Consider the following 7519-nt stretch of genomic DNA (forward strand, 5'->3'; position numbering starts at 1 on the left):
ACCCATAGTAAAGTCCAGAAAAGTGAATTTTAATTAAAAACTAATAAAAATATACTAAAAACTAACTAAAAGATACTAAAACATACTAAAAACAATGCCAAAAAGCATACAAATTATCCGCTCATCACACACCAAACTTAAATTGTTGCTTGTCCCCAAGCAACTGAAAATCAAAATAGGATAAAAGAAGAGAATATACTATAGACTCCAAATATCAAAGAAACATAGTTCCAATTAGATGAGCGGGACTAGTAGCTTTTTGCCTCCGAACAGTTTTGGCATCTCACTCTATCCTTTGAAGTTCAGAATGATTGGCATCTATAAGAACTTAGAACTCAGATAGTGTTATTGATTCTCCTTAAGTATATTGATTCTTGAACATAGCTAGTGTATGAGTCTTGGCTGTGGCCCAAAGCACTCTGTCTTCCAGTATTACCACCGGATACATACATGCCACAGACACATAATTGGGTGAACCTTTTTAGATTGTGACTCAGCTTTGCTAAAGTCCCCAATTAGAGATATCCAGGGTTCTTAAGCACACTCTTGTTGCCTTGGATCACAACTTTATTTCCTTCTCTTTTTTTTCGATTTTTTTTTTTTTGATATTGCTTTTTCTTGCTTCAAGAATCAATTTGATTTTTCAGATCCTCAATAACAGTTCTCTTCTCCTCTTTTCAAGAGCCAACAATTTTAACATTCTCAAACAACAAATTCAAAAGACATATGCACTGTTCAAGCATTCATTCAGAAAACAAAAAGTATTGTCACCACATCAAGCTAATTCAACTAGTTTCAGAGATAAATTTCGAAACCCTGTACTTCTTGTTCTTTTGTGATTAAAGCATTTTTCTTTTAAGAGAGGTGATGGATTCATAGGACATTCATAGCTTTAAGGCATAAACTTTATTAATTTTATTAATTAAGAACAAGACTCAAATATAGATATAAGATGAGACTAAAAATAAAGGAAAAAAAATAATAATAAGAAAAAACGAAAAACAGAGGCTCCTAATGATAGAGGTTTCACAGAGTTAGGACTCAACAACCTTGATTTTGAGAAGTGGATGCTCTCTCAGCTTGAGAGGAGAGCTTTTGGCGCTTCAGTTCTTTGATTTCACGCCCCTGCTTCTCTTGTTCCTTCAGCAATTTGCAGATCATGCAGTTCTGATTCTGCTGTTCTTCCTTCAGTTGCTCCATAGTCTCTTGCAGCTTGTTGATGGATGCTTCTAGGCTGGCCCAGTAGCCAATTTCAGGGAATTCAGGGAGGAACTCACGCGCCCTCCTCTTGATAGAGTTGTCTTGCACTTGTCCTTCCATTGACTTCTTGGTGATTGGATGTTCAATGGGTATGAACTCATCTACTCCCATCTTTACCCCAGCCTCTTTACAGAGCAAGGAAATTAAGCTTGGGTAGGCCAATTTGGAGTGGAATTATATTTGCAATTGTGTAGATCTCACAAGCAATCACATGATGCACCTCCACTGCTTTTCCAAGCATAATGCAGTGAATCATCACTGCTCTCTTGATGGTGACCTCAGAACGGTTGCTAGTGGGCAATATGGAACGCCCAATAAAGTCTAGCCAACCTCTTGCAATTGGTTTGAGGTCTCCCTCTTGAGTTGGTTTGGGACACCCTTAGAATTGGTTATCCACTTAGTTTCAGGGAGGCATATGTCCTCTAGAACTTGATCCAACCCCTTATCTACTCTCACCATCCTCCTATTAAAGGAATCAGGATCATCTTGTAGTTGAGGCAACTTGAAGATTTCTCTTATTTGTCCAGATGGAAGTATATAACTTTCCCTCTGACCATGGTTCTATGGGTATGGTAGGCAGTTCCAGTCATTCTTTGCTTATCTGTTAGCCACAGATTTGAATAGAATTCCTGAACCATGTTCCTTCCAACCTTTGTCTCAGGATTGGTCAGAACTTCCCAACCTCTGTTTCGAATTTGCTCTTGGATCTCCGGATATTCATCTTCTTCAGATCAAATTTAAACTTCCGGGATCACTGACCTCAGACCCATTATTTTGTGATAATGGTCTTCATGTTCTTTGGTTAAGAACTTCTCTTCATTCCAAAGATTCTTGGAGTAGTCTCTTTCTTTCCTCTTGAGTTGGTTTGTTTTCCCTTGGGAGCCATGATATTGATGAATCTTGGCTTAGTGATCACGGAACCTCTTGAGTTGGTTTGTTTTCCTTGGGAGCCATGATATTGATCTTGGCTTGTGATCACGGAAAAGCACACCAAACTTAGAGGTTTTAGAGTGGGGGGAGGAGAATTCGAAAACAAAAGAGAGATTTGGAAGGAAATTTGAAAAGATATGAAAAATATTTGAGAAAAGGGTGAGTTTTTTGAAGAAGATTTGAGATTATTTTGAAATAGATTTGAAAAATGGTTTTGATTTTTGAAGATTTGAAAGTGATTGTAGAAAAGGATGGGTGAGAAAAGGAAAGTTTGAAAAAATCTGATTTGAAAACAAAATTGTGGTCCCCCCACCTTTCTGGCGTTAAACGCCAGAATGGTACCCATTCTGGCGTTTAACGCCCACTTGGCACCCTTTTTGGGCGTTTAACGCCCAGCCAGGTACCCTGGCTGGCGTTAAACGCCAGAAACCTTCCTCACTGGGCGTTTTTTGAACGCCCAGTGATGCTGCACACCTGGCGTTAAACGCCCAGAATGGTGCCCATTCTGGCGTTTAACGCCCAAAATGCCCCTTACTGGCGTTTTTTCGCCAGTAAGCTCATTTCTCTACTTTTTGAGCTGAATCCTTCTGTAACTCTGTGAATTCCTCATTTTTGATACTGCCTCTGTAAGAACTAATCATACAACTTCCTAATGACTGGGTTGCCTCCCAGTAAGCGCTTCTTTACTGTCTTTAGCTGGACTTCTGCTGAGAATCACTCAAGCCTCAGTTTTGAGCACTCCTGCTCAAAATTTTCTTCAAGATAATGCTTGATTCTCTGTCCATTAACAATGAACTTCCTGTCAGAATCAATATCCTGAAGCTCAACATATCCATATGGTGACACTCCTGTAATCACATATGGACCCTCCAACGGGATTTGAGTTTTCCTGGAAACAGTCTGAGCCTAGAGTTGAGAGCAGAACTTTTGTCCTGGCTCAAAGACTCTGGTTGACAATCTCTTGTCATGCCACTTCTTTGCCTTTCCTTATAGATCTTAGCATTTTCAAAGGCATTGAGTCTGAACTCCTCTAGCTCATTTAGCTGGAGCAATCTTTTTTCACCAGTAACTGTGCATCCTGTTCAGGAATCTGGTTGCCCAGTAGGCTTATGTTCCAGTTCCACTGGCAAATGACAGGCCTTCCCATACACCAGTTGGTATGGGGAGTCCCTATAGGAGTCTTGAATGCTGTTCTGTATGCCCACAGAGCATCATCCAAGCTCTTTGCCCAATCCTTTCTTCGGGACATTACAGTCCGTTCCAGGATTCTTTTTAGCTCTCTGTTAGAGACTTCAGCTTGCCCTTTGTCTGTGGATGATACGGAGTTGCCACTTTATGGCTGATTCCATATCTAACCATAGCAGAGTATAGCTGTTTATTGCAGAAATGAGTGCCCCCATCACTGATTAGCACTCTGGGGACGCCAAACCTGCTGAAAATGTTCTTCTGGAGGAATTTCAGCACAGTCTTGGTATCGTTAGTGGGTGTAGCAATTGCTTCTACCCACTTAGACATAGTCCACTGCCACCAGAATGTAGGTGTTTGAGTATGATGGTGGGAATGGCCCCATGAAGTCAATTCCCCATACATCAAATTCTACCTCTAATATCCCTTGTTGAGGCATGGCGTATCCGTGAGGCAGGTTACCAGCTCTTTGGCAACTGTCACAGTTACGCACAAACTCTCGGGAATCTTTATAGAGAGTAGGCCAGTAGAAGCCGCACTGGAGAACTTTAGTGGCTGTTCGCTCACTTCCAAAATGTCCTCCATACTGTGATCCATGGCAGTGCCATAGGATCCTTCGTGCTTCTTCTCTGGGTACACACCTGCGGATCACTCCGTCAGCACATCTCTTAAAGAGATATGGTCATCCCAAAGGTAGTACTTAGCATCTGAAATTAGTTTCTTTCTCTGCACATAACTGTACTCTTTGGGTATGAACCTCACAGCTTATAGTTTGCAATATCTGCAAACCATGGAGCTTCCTGAATGGCAAAGTGCTCATCTGGGAAGGTCTCAGAGATCTCAGTAGAAGGGAGGGACGCCCAGCTACTGGCTCTATCCTGGACAGATGATCAGCTACTTGGTTCTCTCCCTTTTCTGTCTCTTATTTCTATATCAAACTCTTGCAGAAGCAACACCCATCTGATAAGCCTGGGTTTTGAATCCTGCTTTGTGAGTAGTATTTAAGCAGCATGGTCAGTGTACACAATCACCTTGATCCCACTAAGTAGGATCTAAACTTGTCAATGGCATAGACCACTGCAAGTAACTCTTTTTCTGTGGTTGTGTAATTCTTCTGTGCATCATTTATAACACGGCTAGCATAATAAATGACATGCAGAAGTTTGTTATGCCTCTGTCCCAACACTGCACCAATGGCATGATCACTGGCATCACACATTAATTCAAATGGTAGTGCCCAATCTGGTGCAGAGATGACTGGTGCTGTGACCAATTAGCTTTCAGGGTCTCAATGCCTGCAAACACTGTGTGTCAAACACAAATGGTGTCAGCAGCTAACAGGTTACTCAGAGGTTAGCAATTTTCGAAAGTCCTTAATAAACCTTCTGTAGAATCCTGCATGCCCAGAAAGCTTCTGATTGCCTTAACATTGGCAGTGGTGGTAATTTTTCAATTACCTCCACCTTTGCCTTATCCACCTCTATTCCCCTTCTTGAAATTTTGTGCCCAAGGACAATTCCTTCAGTCACCATAAAGTGACATTTCTCCCAGTTTAAAACCAGGTTAGTCTCTTGGCATCTTTTAGGACAAGTGATAGGTGGTTAAGACAGGAGCTAAATGAGTCTCATATACTGAAAAGTCATCCATGAAGACTTCCAGAATTTCTCTACCATATCTGAGAAGATAGAGAGCATGCACATCTGAAAGGTTGCAGGGCATTGCACAGACCAAAAGGCATTCTCCTATAGGCAAAACGCCAGAAGGGCATGTGAATGCTGTTTTCTCTTGGTCTTGAGGATCTACTGCAATTTGGTTGTAGCCTGAGTAGCCATCCAAAAAGCAGTAATAGTCATGGCCAGCTAGTCTTTCTAGCATTTGGTCTATGAATGGTAAAGGAAAATGATCCTTTCTGGTGGCTGTATTGAGTCTGTAGTCAATACACATGCGCCACCCTGTGACTGTCTTGTAGGAACCAGTTCATTTTTTCATTATGAACCACTGTCATGCCTCCCTTTTTGGGAACAACTTGGACAGGGCTCACCCAGGGGCTATCAGAAATAGGATAAATAATCCCAGCCTCCAGTAATTTAGTGACCTCTTTCTGCACCACCTCCTTCATGGCAGGATTTAGCCTCCTCTGTGGTTGAACCACTGGTTTGGCATTATCCTCCAATAGATCTTGTGCATGCATCTGGCTGGGCTAATGCCCTTGAGATCACTTATGGACCACCAAGAGCTGTCTTGTGTGTCTTAGCACTTTAATTAGTGCTTCCTCTTCCTGTGAATTTAAGGCAGAGCTTATAATCACTGGAAAAGTGTCACCCTCTCCCAGAAATGCATATTCAGGGATGGTGGTATGGTTTGAGTTCAGGCTTAGGAGGCTTATCCTCCTCCTGAGGAATTTTCGAAAATTCTTTTGCCTCCTCTGGCTCTTCCTGATCAGTTGGAGCATCTTTGAAGATGTTCTCAAGCTCTGATTCTAGGCTTTCAGCCATATTGATCTCTTCTACCAGAGAGTCAATAATGTCAGCGTCCATGCAGTCCTCTGGTGTGTCTGGATGCTGCATTGCTTTTACAGCATTCAACTTGAACTCATCCTCATTGACTCTCAAGGTTACTTCCCCTTTTTGTACATCAATGAGAGTTCGTCCAGTGCTAGGAAAGGTCTTCCTAGAATGAGAGTTGCACTTTTGTGCTCCTCCTTTCCAGCACCACAAAGTCAGTTGAAAAGGCAAATGGCCCAACCTTGACAATCATGTCCTCTATTATGCCTGATGGTGTTAATGGAGCCATCAGCAAGTTGGAGGCATATCCTGGTTGGTTTGACTTCTCCAATCAACCCAAGCTTTCTGATAGTGGATGCAGGTATTAAATTGATACTTGCTCCAAGATCACATAAGGCTACCTGGTATAAGTGCCTTACAATGTGCATGGTATCAGAAAGCTTCCAGGATCTTGAGCTTTTCTGGTAAGCTTTTTAGAATGACTGCACTGCATTCTTCAGTGAGAAACACTTTTTCAGTTTCTCTCCAATCCTTCTTATGACTTAAGATCTCTTTCATGAACTTAGCATAAGAAGGTATTTGCTCAAGTGCCTCTGCAAAAGGAATCTTTATTTCAAGAGTCCTTAAATAGTCTGCAAAGCGGGCAAATTGTTTATCCTGTTCCGCTTTGCGGAGTTTTTGAGGATAAGGCATCTGGCTTGATATTCTTCAACCTTAGATGCTGCAGGTTTATTCCTTACAGAAGTGGTTGAAGAAGCCTTGTTAGAGGGATTACTGTCAGCACTCTCAGGTGTCTGATTCTCCTTGGGCGTTTGAACGCCAGGAGTGGATGAAGTTTGGGCGTTAAACGCCAACTTCTCCCCCTTTTCTGGCGTTTGAACGCCAGAACTGGGCAGGGAATGGGCGTTTAACGCCAGCTTTCCTCCCTGTTCTGGCGTTTGAACGCCAGTATTGGGCAAGGAATGGGCGTTTAACGCCAACTTTCCTTCCCTTTCTGGCGTTTGAACGCCAATAATATTCCTCTCTGGGCTCTTACTGTCCTCAGAGGGATTTGAACAGTGGCTTGGTCATCCTCTGCAACGTTCCTTAATTGACTTCTTGCTCTTTTGAGCAGTGGCATTCAGTGTTTTCCCACTCCTCAGTTGAACTGCTTGACATTCTTCTGTTATTTGTTTAGATATTTGCTGTTTTGCTTGATTCAACTGCAGTTCTATGCTCTTGTTAGCAACCTAGTATCATGGAGCATTTCTTTAAATTCTGCTAACTGTTCTGTCATCAGGAGCAATTGTTGATTAAGCTCATTCATCTGTTCTTGAGGATCAGGATCAGTGACTACTGCCATGACCTCTCTTGTGGAACGAATTCCTTGCTAGAATATAAGTATTGGTTTCTAGCAACAATGTCTATAAGCTCTTGAGCTTCTTCAATTGTCTTCCTCATAGTATAGATCCACCAGCTGAGTGGTCTATAGACATCTGAGCTTTTTCTGTAAGCCCATAGTAGAGAGTCCAACTGTACCCACTCTGAAAACATTTCAGAGGGGCATTTTCTAAGCATACCTCTATACCTCTCCCAGGCATCATAAAGGGATTCATTATCCTCTTGTTTAAAGCCTTGGATGTCCACCTTAGCTGTGTCAT

The sequence above is a fragment of the Arachis stenosperma genome, chromosome 5 (assembly GCF_014773155.1).
Source record: "Arachis stenosperma cultivar V10309 chromosome 5, arast.V10309.gnm1.PFL2, whole genome shotgun sequence".
Lineage (NCBI taxonomy): Eukaryota > Viridiplantae > Streptophyta > Magnoliopsida > Fabales > Fabaceae > Arachis > Arachis stenosperma.